The 15,367-nt window shown below is 35.5% G+C and overlaps 1 protein-coding gene across 1 annotated transcript in view; it reads right to left on the minus strand.

Annotated features, from left to right (window-relative positions):
- SPAG16 (sperm associated antigen 16) overlaps nucleotides 1-15,367 on the minus strand; it is a 485,653-nt gene that overhangs the window by 224,467 nt on the left and 245,819 nt on the right. The window contains exon 12 of the mRNA XM_072418546.1: nucleotides 9,764-9,949. The gene's annotated coding sequence lies outside the window, so the exon portion shown is untranslated. The remainder of the gene's footprint in view (nucleotides 1-9,763; nucleotides 9,950-15,367) is intronic.

Here is a 15,367-nt window from a genome sequence, read left to right on the forward strand (position 1 = left end):
CCTTTACTTGTGAGATAGATTAAAATAGGAAATATGAAATACACGTTTTAAGGTATAGAAGAGTGCAGTAAATTTAAAAATGGGATAAGTGTCTCAGCCCTATAAACTTTAAAACATTTCGATGGGCGAAAATCAGCCTGACTCATATTGCATGTTTTTTATTTTTTTTAATATTCTACTTCATTGAGAGGGAATATTTACTAACCTAAGTTTGTCATCCAGGTCCCTTGACTGCATCATTTCTGAGTGAAGGGGACTGCTAACCCAATGCTGAGAATGTGCCTGTGGTGACTGCAAAACTGTTTCTTCTTTTTTTATAAAACAGTTTGAGATACAAACAAAACGTGGACATTTTGTGTGAAAATGTCTTTGTGAGGAAAGCTTAGTTATAGGTTTTGTATGGAAAAGTGCTTGTAAGTTGGGGTACATCTTAAGGAAGCTTCATTAAAACAAGCATCAAGGAGATAACTAAGAGTCCGGATTTAAAGATAAACTTCCTTTCCATATTATCATCATCTCCAAATCTGGCAAAAGCACAACTAGCTTGCTAACTAAACAGCAGCATTCTGTGAGATACCTTTACTTGTGAGAGCTACATTACCAAAACCTGAATGTGCCCAAATCCATGGCATGCAAATTAGGTGAGAAAAAAACCTCAGCAGAAATTCATCTGTTCTAGATAGAGAAGATTTTTAGACATGTCACGTGTCAGTTTTGATTTTTGAAAATGTAAAAACTGCCTGCTTTTAGCTAGTGATGCCATGTTGCCTTAAGGAAAGGGTCCCTGCGTGGCCCCAAGACTTTGGCAAACATGTTGTGACAATGCTTTTATAATAAAGCAACGATCCTGTACTTGGAGTGCTGTTGACTTCACCTTTTCCTGTAGGAACTGACAACTATATATAATATCTATAAAGAGATTCAGGTGGTTGGGTAAATACTATGGCAATAATAAATACAGACCTAAAAAAATAGGAGTTAGCCCCAAACCTACCTCAGAGGTAAGTGTGAACTATTTTCTAAAAAGAAGGCAATGCTCGGACAGGTAAGTGTAACTTATTGCAGAAGCGACATCACCAATCCCTGTCTGCAATAAAGACCTGCCTGATTACAATTTGTTTTGCAGAACTATAGTTCCCCTTTAAGGCTGCTGGCTAATGTCCACCTGGTGATCCAATAACGGAAGCTTTAAAATAGGTACAATGTGTAAAGTGTGTGCACATGGTGGGGTGTGCTGAGTACATTGGGCACACTACACTGGTATTTCCAATATTTTCTTATTTTGTTGATTATAGTAAAAGTAGTAAAATTCTTTTTAATTGGTCACTCAGCTTGCTAAAAGTTTAACTACCCAACATAGCTTGCAATCACAAAAAATGTATTTAAAGAGTTAATAATCCAAGTGTGGTCCTATGTGGGCTAATCATTTATCTCTAACTACTCTGCAAAATACCCTTTAGTGTCATTCCCACTATAAACTGAATAATTAGTGTGTAGACTGTGTTAATGTCTAAGAATTATTTACTCTGATCTCGAGGCCCGCAGACATCAGTAATTCCTCTAATGGAATAATGAGATGACAACTCTCAGTCACTGGCTCCAGATGGTTCGAAAATGATTTGGAGTATTAAATTATGGTTGTAAGTATTTATTGGGCATGTTCTAAGTGTTTGCTTTTATTGCGTGGTTTGTGTATAAAATTCTCATTTCAGTTCAACCCTGAACTCTTTATTTTTTTCAGCAAAAACACTGAAAAGATACGGCATACTCCCCTCTGTGTAATTGTACATTGCTCAATAGAGCACCAAAGGCTTTCTATAGCTGTGTAAATTAACTGAAAGACTTAATTCAGCAGTCTACATACACATCTCCTTAACAAAAGCTTGTTTGCACACCCTGCCTGACTTTAATCTAAAAATGTTTTCTTCAAATTAAAAAAACAAACTGACTTTTACTCCAACACAACATATTTCTTTAACGCACCCTTGTAAAGGTAGATATAGAAAATGCAATCAGATGATAATCTAGTGTGGGACACTGTTGGTCAAGATTCATCTGTGTTTTCTCCTGATAAGCCAGCACACTGCTCCTCTCCCTATGATAGCAAAAATTTTTATTTTCTTTAAAAAAAATCTAACTTTAACTAGTACATCTCCAAACTGGTTCCTCTATGTTACCTTCCCACATAATTCTACATGCCATATCAAACTCACCCTTCGCTCTCCAATCATATAACCCTCTCTTACTTTCTAACAGTAAACATCCAAGAGTTCGTACTGATGTAGGCTCATAAAAACAATGGGTTATGCTATACCTTGCTGTAATGTTATGTCACCCCTTTCACTAGAGCGACTGAATTGCAAGAAAGCCGTCCGTAACAGAACTGGAGTTTCAGCCTCCTACAAACTGACACACACTAAGTTTTGTTTATAAAATATGTGATACCAGAGGGAAAAAATGTATTCTCCGGAGATCTAAGTAAAGAACAGTAACAAATACTGGTCAGGTATTTCTACATATGAATATGAGATGTGTTCACAGACTTGGACAAAGACATATTTATCAACTGAAAATTACAAATAAAGAAGAGATGAGCACTAAAATTGTGTTGCATAACATTTGTGAGACACAGTTCGGCACAATAGTTCTTGAGGTTCTGTTTGGTTGGCATATGGTATTTTTGGGAAGCATGATAATCCATAAATCCCATAGAAAATTACTTAAACTACCTCTGATAAGCATTCTACCAAATCAATATAAGCCTAGCATTGGACTGCATACAAAGCTGAATAACAAGGGTTAAAAAATAAAAATATTTTGTCTGTAATGAATGCCTCCTACACATAAAGAAACTTTTCTTTTAACTGTCACAGTGTAGCAGTCTACACAAACTGCTGTTTTGTAGAACCACAATTTGGTGAAAATAAACCTATATGTCACTTTCTCTTTATAAACTAAGCTTATGATGGAAAAGATGCCTGAGCAGATGTCACTGCTTGTTGATAAGATCAGTTCGGTTTGGCTCAATTTTTTCAGAAAAAGTCAAGAATTACAGCTTCTTCTATCTATGAATGTACTGACTTATATGACAAGTGGTTTTTGCTGAAGATATCCTCTCTTTATGCTTTTTATTCTTTGTATGCTCAGTTGAAATTGCCCAGGTTTGTGACAGGTTTACATTTAAACATGCCACGTGCCTACACTTAGAAGTTGCTGGAGAAACATCTGGTAATTGCAATGTCTAACACTAAGTACCAACTATTACATTACACCTGGGACAAAAATAACTCTTTCATCATCTTTATTAGACTCCAGCTATTAAGTGCATTTTACACATTACACTGAGTGTTATTTCATTTTATACTGATGTGTGTTTAAACATGTATTATTAAAATTGTCGTCATGCACTCTTCCACATTATACAGCTGGAACCTTTACAATCTTAGCAGAGGATAAAAGCCATAAAATCTGAACAGTATTACTGCATATGCCAGGATAGATATCATAGCAAGGGAAGAAATTTAGTATAATTTAGGTCTTATGCATATTCTAGATTATCATAGTGGTGGATAGACTACAATTAAATACCTTTTTCTAGTCTGATGCAGCTACCATAGGAAGCCAAGTCTAAGCAAGTGCTTTGTGTTGTAAAAATGTATTGTACTATAGCATTCTTGGGTAGTATAAAAAGCAGCTCCGGACAGTCACACTGCTTGATCAAAGTTTAATGTGCATGCTTTAAGTGGGTTTAAATTTAGCTAAAGAACACATCCCATCGTTTCAGAACAAGAAAGAATGAATTTGTATCTGAGCAATCTGTTGTTCTTTGTACACACCAAAGTAATGGCATCATCAAAAGGTACCGAAGGGTGTAGGTACTTATGTCCTGATGAGGGTACAGTGGATAATGCTGTCATATTGTCCTTTTTGCAGCAAATCACTATTCCATCATCTTTGAAGGAAAGATGATAGCCATTAACATTAGAGATGTGGCTACAGGTTTTTTGACTTGAAAGAGACATGGCTGTGCTTCTATATTTTTACTATAGTACAGCAGTTATACCAAGGTTTAAATGATGTATAATATAGTGTGTATGTCAGTAAGGCAGTACCACTTGTTCCCAAAGAAGGACCCTTACATGTGAACGTACTTTAGTAATAGAGTTTATTTAAACTTTAATAAAGTTCCTTTTTGAGGCAAATAGAATATCCTGAAGCAGAGTTGTATAAATTATGAGGGCTGTTTTGTGAAAGCCAGTGGGTGAGGCATGCTTTTATCATATAAGCACATTAACAAAAATCCAAATATTGTATTATGTTCCTATATTATCTGGGCTATTGTTTGTAGTATAATTTTACTGTAAAAAGGAACACAAGAACTCCCAATACAAGGATCAATGCCTAATATTGCCCTTCTTGTATAAATAACTTAGTGCTCCAATTGATATATACTTTTCAGGTGTGGATTCATATGTCATATTTTATAAAGAATAAAATTAGCCAAGTTAAAAAACCTAGTACACCCAACAGAAGAGATAAGGTTATATTTGATTCCTGAAAATGTGTAAAGTATGAGGTAATTTAAATTAAGGTGACCTCTATAATGACCCCCATTAATGTTAAGATGTCTAATGGTGGATAAGTAATCTTCTTTTTGGCTTGTATAAAGTGGTCCGGTGCTCAGGGCTCGTAGCATAAGATCATACCAATGAATAAAACCGATGGCTAATTGGAATTTGAATGAACAATAAAAATATATTACACGGTAACCTTTAACAATGGTCATTTGCAAACATGATTTTGGCACGCTAGCTATAAATGCTTCACTTGGCTAACTGCATTTTCACAATCTAAAGTAGACCTCTTTATAGTACAAATATACACTTCTTCAGTGTTCCTGTAATTATGCCTATTTGAAGTACTAGTAAACCTGTACTGCAGTCCTAACATTTTCTTCAACTAAGAAAATTTCAGAAAAAAAAATTAAGAAATGTACATTTGTATGTGATGCTCAGTGTTTAGGTCTGCTTTAATATTGTAGGATGACTTTATGGATTACGCTTACTTTGAATATGTAAGGCCACTGGATAATAAATGTACATGAAACAAAGGTCAGTCTTCTTGTTCATATTAAATACAGTTTATGAATAATCTGAAGTGTACAATCCTTGACTAAGGATTACAAATTAATAAATACAGGAGGCATAATTATTTCTATACAGCTCAGTAAAATACAGTCGTTATCCTATGCACAGAAGCAACAACCTTGGACCACAGAGTTGAAATTTTGAAACAGAAGGCATTCTTGCTGAGTCATGGAACATGGAAATGGTTGGCACTCTTACCAGCTCATCATGTAAGAACAATATAAAATTCTATCTCACATTTTAAAAATTGATATTGTGACCTATATTTTTACTTGTTGTAATGGGATGTTTTTACTACCAAGAGTGACTTTAGCATGCAAATGTAACAATATTCCTTTACAAATGTAAATATTGCTAAACACTTACTACATGACATGCTGGAGATCTCTCCCACTTCCTCTGCACAGAACGTCTAAACACTCTTTAAACCCCAAAATCACAACTTTGCAGACATTTCACTTTAGCGCCTGAAACAACTCTCCTCACACGGCCTACATAAACTTCAAGCTCTATGCGGATATCTAATAAATATGTGGAAGGCTCCATTGCACACACCCCTGCTCCTTTAGCATCAGATTCCACTATACCTTCTATATATTTGGTCTAAAATCAGTATCAAACTGGCTTCCACTCGTCCTTCTCTCATATCCACAATCCCTCTTTGCTTCCTCTCTCTTTAGTGCAGTTGATGACAAGTTTGTGCTATGGATCTATTTCAAATGTAACATATTCAACAGCTCTTCCGTCATAACTAAGCAATAGTTGGCTCCAACTCTGCCTCCTCTTACCCCTCTCTCGCTCAGAATACGCTCTTTTTTTCTCCTGATGAACAATGGTCAACTTCTACTCATGTATCACTTTCAGTCAATAACGTGATTAGCCTTTGTTTAGTCTCATCTATGCCTGCCAGGTCAACAATCATTTGCCACTTCTATCAACAGTCTATGATCCCTGCAACTCCCAACCCGGCATAGTTCAGTATCTTTAATAAACCAGGCCCAATGTGATGTGCATGCAGTACTATGATTAGAAAAGGCACCTCCAAAAAAGGTAATGATCTATATGTAATAAACTGAACTTAACGCCTTTTTAACAAATTTAATGTGGTTAGGAATCTTTAAATCTGCAAACATTGGGGGTAATTTACTAAGGGAATTTACTTTCCACACATTCACTCGGAACATCTAGTATATGTGCAAAAGAATTTAAAGCCCATTTCATGTCCACATTCTCTCCTTCATCCTAATCATCCCCATCCTCTGCCAGTGCACTTTCCAGTAGTAACATCCAGTGGATTTAGCCAGTGCAGTTGATGACAAGCTTGTGCTATGTATCTATTTGAAATGTACCATAATCAACAGCTATTCCATCATAAATAAGCAATAGTTGGCTCTGAATCTGCTTCCTCTATACCCTGTCAATAGCCTTATACCCTTCTCTTGCTCAGACCCTTTACCTTTTTTCTCCGGATGTACCATGGACAACTTTTATTTATGTATCACTTGCAGTCAAACACATGATTAGCCTTTTTCCTGTCTCATCTATGCCTGACAGGTCAACAATCATTTGCCATTTCTAACAGCAGTCCATGATCACTGCAACCCCCAACCGGTCATATTGAGTTCCTAGTCCACCCCCTCCGCTTTATATTCCCCATGAATATTTTGGATAAATCAGCAAGCCTAATAAAATAATATTACCATATATTGCAAAACAGCAATATATGTTCCACTAGTACGCCCATTCCATCTAGATTAAGTGTGTATCTAATACAGTAGTGTGGTTATCTAATGGCTCATATGAACCTTTAAGTCCAAACATTGTCATAACTTTATACAACTGTTTAGGACACGCTATATCTATAGTGATTTATCTTTAAATCCAAGTCATTGATTACACTACATGTTTTATTGAGATCAACACCATTCTACTCTACATCTACTTTAGAAATACAGCTGGAAGGGCATAAAGATCATTTTCGTTGTTCATCAAGAGCAATGTCCCACATTACTTATTCCTGTAGCACACAACAGAATAGCTTTGTGTGTCCTATTATAAAACATTGTAAACTGCTATACAACTGTTTTAAGACTCATGCTACTGATCTGTGAGGGTCACCTGCTTCTCTTTCAGTCCTAAAAGACAGATTTAAACTTTGTCACTACATGCATTATGGAGCAGCCCCGGCAAGAAATAGTATATTTTTTGTAAAGGAACTCTGCACGTTATCATACTAGGAAATGAGCTAGTTGATGAAATACGACATTCTTTTCAGCTACTGAGGAGAGAGATTACACTCGCTAAGGCAGTTATTTAGTGGCTATTTCTTATTTACTGTTTATCACAGCCTGTTGGAAGAGAGACAGTTGCTGGTATGGCTGCGATATGCTGCTACGCACCTTTGGTATTTTAAAGTTTTATTATGTTTTCCCACAATCTTGCATTTGATGGATGACACTTACAAGCTCTCCTCTGAACGTCTTACTGAGAAGGAGGCAGGAAGAGAAAAAGGTCATTGTGGATTTAAGCCATTTTAACCTTTGCTGTCAAAAAGCATGACACAGACTTGTTACTTATGATTGAGGCAGCAGATGTGTTATCCTCAGGAGAGGAAAAGGGCCATTGGGATTTCAAATCGAGCATATTATGAGCAATTAAATTAAGAGGCCACAGTGGTATCCTGTAATCAAGGCCTGTAGTAACAGTGCCAGACTTATAAAGAAAAAACAGGCCAATAAAAATCCTTTCAATAACTGTAAAAGTAGTGACTGTAAAAGATGTGTGACCTTGGACATGGCTGTTTATGTTCAGCAAAATTTAGAATGCTACTTTTCAACCAGGTCACAGAATGCCAGCTAGCCATTACCCTGACCCCTAGTGTGTTACATCTATCACTGTACCTGTGTTTAGGTTATAGGAAAACATATATACAAGAACCCTACTTTGCTCCCTAGCCTGCAAGCTGAGTATCACTGACATTAACAAACACTTGAACCTGAAATAAAGATATAGAGTAAACTTTCAAGGATGTTTTTTTTACATTTCATGGGAAAAATCAATTATGACTTATTACATATTAGTTTATGTAAATTCAGCGAGGGAGAGAGTGGAGGGACATACACAAATTGCTTTTGCTCAATAAGAATATTAAGAGTGACTGAGGCAGTTCCCTAAAATGTGCAACTAATTCCCAGGGATCTGCACGTTGAAGAAAGCCAGATCAATCAACTGCCATCATCACACTAAAAATGTTTTCTTTTCAATAGAGTAGGAGAGGTTTAAATGCATGTCATGTTTTTAATGTGGCGCGTTCCACTATGGGGGAATTTTAGTTATTTTTTTTTTTTTATTTTTTAAATTTAGCTAACAGCCTACAAAACTACAAATGGCTCAGCTATTTGAGTAAACTGCATCCTGAAGATGTGGATGCTCTTCCAAGAAAACAAATCAGGAACAGTGCTCCAGGGCACATATATACACAAGAAAGTATTACTTCCTAACATAGCGATACTTTCTCAAATACGAAACTTGCTATGCATTGATCTTTAAAGATCAGTTCATGATCACAAGGTTACTATATATACTACTGTAGTGCATATACACTCTATAATTGTAATACACAGTGAGCCTTACATTTTTTTAATCATACAACAATAAATGGTACTGGTATACCCAAGTGCCTGGAATGACATTATGCCATTCTGGCTTGGCTAATTTAGATGACTGAAGCCTTGAACCTAAAGGAAAACCAGGTGGGGATGTTTGTGCTAGAAATGGAGCAGGGAAAGGAAAGTTAATTTCTGTTTTGAAGCCCTGGCTAGAATTCAGCTTTAATTCCTTATTTGCTAAAACCCAAATAATCTTGTCATTTGCATCCAAAATATCCATTGCACAATAAAGGGAAAACATAAAAAAGCTAAACAGAAATGTTTTCTAGCAACAAATTGAGTACAATGTTCCAAGTTAGAAACACATATGACTAAGCTATACAGATTAAGCTTTACAGATTAAAAGCACACCGTGATTGTTACATAAAATGTGTTTTCAGCATTGTTTTAATGTTGGTCATAATCATGTTGGCAAAATTTAGATTTTTTTTTTACTTAATATATATAGGCAGGCTGTGACTTGAAAAAGTGAAACTAGACAAACAACATCTAAAAATAGTACAATTAGGTTCTTGTTTATAATGATGGAGAAAAAAAATAAAGAAATATCAAAGCACAGTAGAAAAGAAACAAGTCATCTTTCTACTTCAGTAAAAAAAAGTTTCCTAACAAGTGGCTAAACATTCAGTAACCCAACACATACTATTACTAACGTACATTTGATTAAGAAGAAAGTTTCTCCATAAAAAGTTGAAAAAGTGTAGTTTTACTTAATATTCACGCACCTTTAAGATGTGAAGCTTATTTCTTTACAGATATACTCTGCCTAGTAAATTGTGTTGTTGATGCCAATGACTCCCAATAACTACCTTTTGTCCAATAACACCTTTTAATAGTTAAAAACAGTCCACTTGGTTCCTATATGGGGTATTGCACTTTCTCTCTTTAAATAAATATTACATCTTAATGAATATGGGTAACTCTGAATTTTTAGAAACTATAACAAACCTGTTAAGATCCCATATCTTGCTGTTGTTATCCAAGGAACAGGAAGCCAGAAAGTCACCACACGTATGCCAGGAGCAGCCCCACACTGCATGTGTATGTCCTTCCAATGTCAGGATACATTCTGACTTTGCGAAGTCCCAGATCCGCACAGTTGTATCACCAGAACATGTTGCCAGCTTGGTGCCACTATTAAAGGAAATATAAAAAAAATGACACATGGTAATTAATTTATAACATCCAATATTTTACCTTCTGCAATAAAGGACCGAGCTGGTTGCATTTTTTAATAGTAGGATTATTTGCGCTTTTATATCATAATAAATTACTAGAAAGTTTTTTTTTTTTTTAAATCAAGGTCTTATCTTCCTTCTGAATGTAAAGGTGTGGTCGATGGGGTTCTCCACCATCATACCTGCTATCCAGAAGCCCAGGAAGTAACATTTGAACCACATATCCTCCTTTCTTTTACAGATATGCAAATGATTGTAAGTGAAAGATTGCATTCCCAATTAGATACATGTCCATATAAAGGGATGCCAAGGATGTGTTCTTTTATATTAAACTCAATGTAATAGACTCAATGTAATAAGTCAAGATGTGCCGTGCTGATAAACTCCTACACAACAAGACTGAATGGTGTCATTTAACAAAAAGGTGTTTCAACAAAGTATTAATTTCAGGGAGTGCATAATAATGCTGGCAGACCTTTGTACATTTTTTTCAAAAAAATGTACTGCTTTTACACATATAAATCCATGTATTACATTCAATACAGTTATTTTGTATTGAATGCAATACAAATAGATTTTGAATTTCCCGCCCCGCCCGGCCGGAGGAAGAAGGAAGAACACAGAGATCTTGGTGATGGACGGCGCGGGACGCCTGCGGATCAGGTAAGCGCTGTATTTACTAACCTTTCCATAGGTTTACCTACCCCGTGTGGCTCGGGGTTACCGCTTTTAGCAACTTTTTTCTACCCCGAGTAACACTCAGGGTTACTGTTATTATATCATCCTATTTCTTTTTAGGCCCCACAACAATTGCCTTTTTTATTCTAACAGTAGGGGTGCCAGCTCAGCCAGCCCAGCCTTGTATTTTGTGGACCATAGTGTTTCCTTTGAGACCTCACCAAACATCGATCTAGTGTGAATGGCCACCTTATGTAACCATTGTTCCATTCATATACCTTGTGTCTTATGACCAACTAACCATACATTCAGCACACTAATGCAGGGTTACCTTTAGGGATAGGGCTTCTTTTTTTATTATGGAAAAACAAATGGAGAGATAGATTGATATATGGATGTTTTTTTGTGCTATTGAATTTTGAATATGCAAAGTAATTTTGTGGAATACATTTAGCCTCATGAAACTCTTCCCTAATTACTTTTGCAGAGAGGTTCATATATTCATCTATAAAGAACTTTAGATCATTGCCAACAAGAAGGACAGTGTAGATAGATGTCAGACAGAATCTCAATCATAGAGCACAAAGGGAAGGTATGAATTAATAACTTGAAGGGGAAAAGATTATGCATTTTAATTGGGAAGGAGTTAACACATCTAAGATGTTTAGTGTTTGTGTTCCTTGCAATGTACGGAGTCATAAAGGAGCAGATTTAATTTTAATGAGACTGTGGAAGTATAAAACTTGGTACAAAAAGTACAATGTCAGATTAACTTAAGTAAAATAGGATATGAAATAGACTATAAAACTGTGTTCTTTCCTGTTGCGAGTGAACTTGATTTCATATCAGACTATTTTTGTTTCTATTTGACGTGTTTTATTGCAAAAGAAATGTTGATTCATTTAATTTACAGTGAAGCAGATGGCCATGGAAGCCAAGCATCTCTGCAACATTTATTTTAGCTGTAATGTGATTGTTCTGCCTGATTCTTCCGGGCAAAGCTGAACTCCCTAATAAATGTGCAGAAGCTGAAATGCGATTGCGCACAAATTCATTTTTGTATCATGAATTCTGCTGAGCAAAATGGTTTTTGTAAAGAGTTTTTTTTTCTGCAAATATAATAATATAAGAGAATGATGTTTGATGCTCTGTTTGTCTGTAACAAGAAAACAACATAAGAGAAAGGTGCCCAAACATCCACTGGGGGGAGCGATACAGGGGTACATTAATGCCTAAATCTTGACCCAAGCTTTGGGCAATCTCTCAAAGTTTGTACCAGTTTCTTTGCAATATTAATAATTATCCACTATATCTATGTATAACTGCAATATTTTAAATAAAAAACAAAACTGTATAGCAGCTTGATACATTTTGGGTCTTAAAACCTAAAACAATTTCCAACTTCATTGAAAGTTTTTTTTTTGCAAATTGCTAGATTTTAGATTAGTAGTCAGAGAAATATAGGATGGACTCTGGTTGGTTGTTTTAGGTTATTGCACATAATAATTAAAACCTTGTTACTAAAGTTTCTGTGCATCCTTTCACTAAACCCTCCTGACTACATTATAATAACTGTAAAACTTTCTGCCTCAATGACAATGATCGAAAAATGGGTGAATCTACTTGGCAGCAACACGGACAACAATAAAACAACAGATCTAATGTTTCCCTATAAGAAATTACATACATTTTGAAATATAATGTGGCCATGGTAGAAGCATCATCTACTATTTAGCAGACTACATCTTTAATGTCTGCTGGAAGAAGTGTAATCATTTTGTGGTTTTGGAGAGTTGGATTTAAACATATTTTCCCGAAATGTGTCCTAAGCTGACATATGAAAATATATAAATTTATTACATATTTAACTACCTTATGTGTACTTCATAGGATCAGCAAATATATTAAGGTAAAGTGCAATTTTATACATTTTATTCAATCTTGACAGATTTAACGTTTTCACCCCCACTGCTAAAAGTTCTTTTTGTGTCCATTAAAAACTTGGTATGGTTACTCACATCAATCAGCAAAGATTGTAAATCAACAAAAGATAAGAAAACTGACTTGCTCTAAAGCTCAAATTCAAGCTATTCTAGAGAAGTATCCTTGGTTTTTTGATTAAGCAATAAAAGGAAAGCACATAGGAAACACAAAGATTACTAGGAACAAAACAACAAAGTCAATCAATCTACAGGGTCCTTCGAACAGGGGTCAAATTAATATTTTTGCCTTTTCTGGCAGTATAAATCTTTAAAGTTATTATTACTAGACCTAAAACTGTCATAAATGGAAAATACTAGACCAACAAAAAAGTAATATTTTAAAGTAAAAAAAAGCAAATATTTGAATTAATAAATAAAAATTAAAGTATAAAATAGGAAATAGGTAAAAGGTAATATTATGAATCATTAACCATCAAATTTTATGTGAAAGCAATTAATTAGGAAAAAAGTGTACATTCTTCCTGTAATTTTGTACATATGAGTTAAAGCAGAATTTTGGACCAAAACAGCAAGATAAAAATAAGAATGTTTTTGTACAATATTTATCCTAATCCAGAGCAGTCCTATATTAATGTTTTTTCTATCTCCAGATGTCCTCGGGTTGATGGCAAACATTATTCTAATCTATTTTCTTAATCCCGTTAGTTGTCGACCTGCCCCAACATGTGACTGAACAGTGGAAAGGGATGCAGCACATTGATGAACTCCAACTTTTAGGGACATTTTAGACTTTTCAGTTGACTACAGCATTCTACCACAGACTCAACAGTGCTTTCAATTTATCTAAATAATAATAAAAAAAAAAAAAAAAAAACGTGATTTTTTCCTATATTGTGGGAAAGCCCCTTCCGCACATGCATGAGTGGTCATGTGCAGAAGGAGCAACCCGCAACCTGGGAATTTCAGGAGGCTCTGGCTTGGCCAATCTGTCTTTACTACCACGGTGGTAAATATGGAAGGGAAGAGGTCCTTCCCTACAAAATAAAAAAAAGTGTTTAAAATCAATCAAAAAGGACTTTTTATCCACCCTTATAAATATGTTAAAATTTAAACAGTTAGGAACCATTTTCTGCATGGATTTGTTGTAGATTGTGATGTGGTTCCTGGAAGGGACAAGTTGCTGATGACCATAGGGCTGTTTTTCCTCTGCACCTCAACTTCACTCAACAGCACAACAAAGCAGTTGCCAAATGCTGCAGCTAACAGCATAGTAGTTGAAGAGAGGCATCTTAGAACCAACAGTGCAGTTTTCAACCCTAAATCTAAAAGGGCCCTATCTCTGATTACTCTTTATTATTAGATGCGCTCCTTGTTCTGTTTCTTCCTTTTTACAATCCAGGCTTGCTCAACAGCGACTGCAGAGTAAAAAGTCAAAAGACAGCAGAGCTGCACCTACTAACCCAACAAAAATTCCAGCCCATATTTATTTAGTGAATCAACTGCATAGATGGAAGCTAATGGACTAGTTGTCACTGAGTTCCTTATATCGGGAGTTCCCTTACATTACTACCCAAGCAATCGAGAACATCTGGTAACACATACTTTTACCATTGAGGTTCCTAAAAGACATAACAAACTAATAGTTTGTTTTTCTGTTTTTTGATTGAGCCTTTAGGGGTTAACAGCTAACGAAACAAAAAAATAGAAGTAGACGTTTACTTTAAAAACCAGCAAACAAAGTGATAGAGAAGTTGGCACTTGTTAACATTGGCAAGATAAAAATGGAGGATCATAACTACGTTGCTGGAGAAAAATAGCTGGCAAGAGACTGCACTGGGAGTGTATGGATTAATATTGCAAAGATAGGAAGTACAGATAGATCACACATTGCTCTCCATGGACGTTTTCTGCTACACATAAAAAAGGAGATTAAAAATGCAGGTAAAAACGATGCTTTTTTCATCAGTTTTTCTACTTTTAGCTTTATTTCTATTACTTGTTTTTTACTTCCTCAGTTTAGTCTCTGGAGAAAATCTAAACAATGGAAAAATGATCATGAATACTGCAACAACTTTTTCTGCAAAATACAAGACACAGAAAAAGTCATGTAAACATATCTATGGCTTGTTGCTTGGTTGTTCTTTTAAACCAAATGTATATAAAGCAGAATCATTTAAATAGCGCACACAGATATCTATAGGAAGTACTTAAAAATCATGAAAAAGCATATTATGGAATCTTAGCACAGAAAAAATGCACATGATATTGCTTTTATCACAATACAAAAAATTTTTGCATTTTTTTTAAACCCGGGCATGCATCTTGTGAATTATGACTTTAAATGCTTTTGCCCTACTGTAAATCTGGATTTGGTGATGCATAGCACTGATAGAATCTCAATTTACAGTATGCACGCAACTCATATAACACTGTTTCCAGCTATTTGACTCTCAGTAGAAGGTATATAGCACATAACTCTCTGATTTGTGGCTTGAAGGATGACCATAAAGACCTACGTACGAAGCCGAAGACCTACTTACGTATAGAAGCTGCCACTCACCAACTCCTTAACGAAGAACTGAAGTGGTGAAACTCTGGATTGAGTGACGATGAATTATGCAATATTATGGGGCACCTGTTTAAGGCAGATCCAAAGTGAATGATGAGGCCTGACATGGCCCTTGGCCAACATCTCAAAGTTTGTAGTAAAAAAGGGCACCAAAGTATGGCTGATAGTCTATCAACATTTAATC

This window comes from Pyxicephalus adspersus, chromosome 7, assembly GCF_032062135.1.
Source record: "Pyxicephalus adspersus chromosome 7, UCB_Pads_2.0, whole genome shotgun sequence".
Classification (NCBI taxonomy): domain Eukaryota; kingdom Metazoa; phylum Chordata; class Amphibia; order Anura; family Pyxicephalidae; genus Pyxicephalus; species Pyxicephalus adspersus.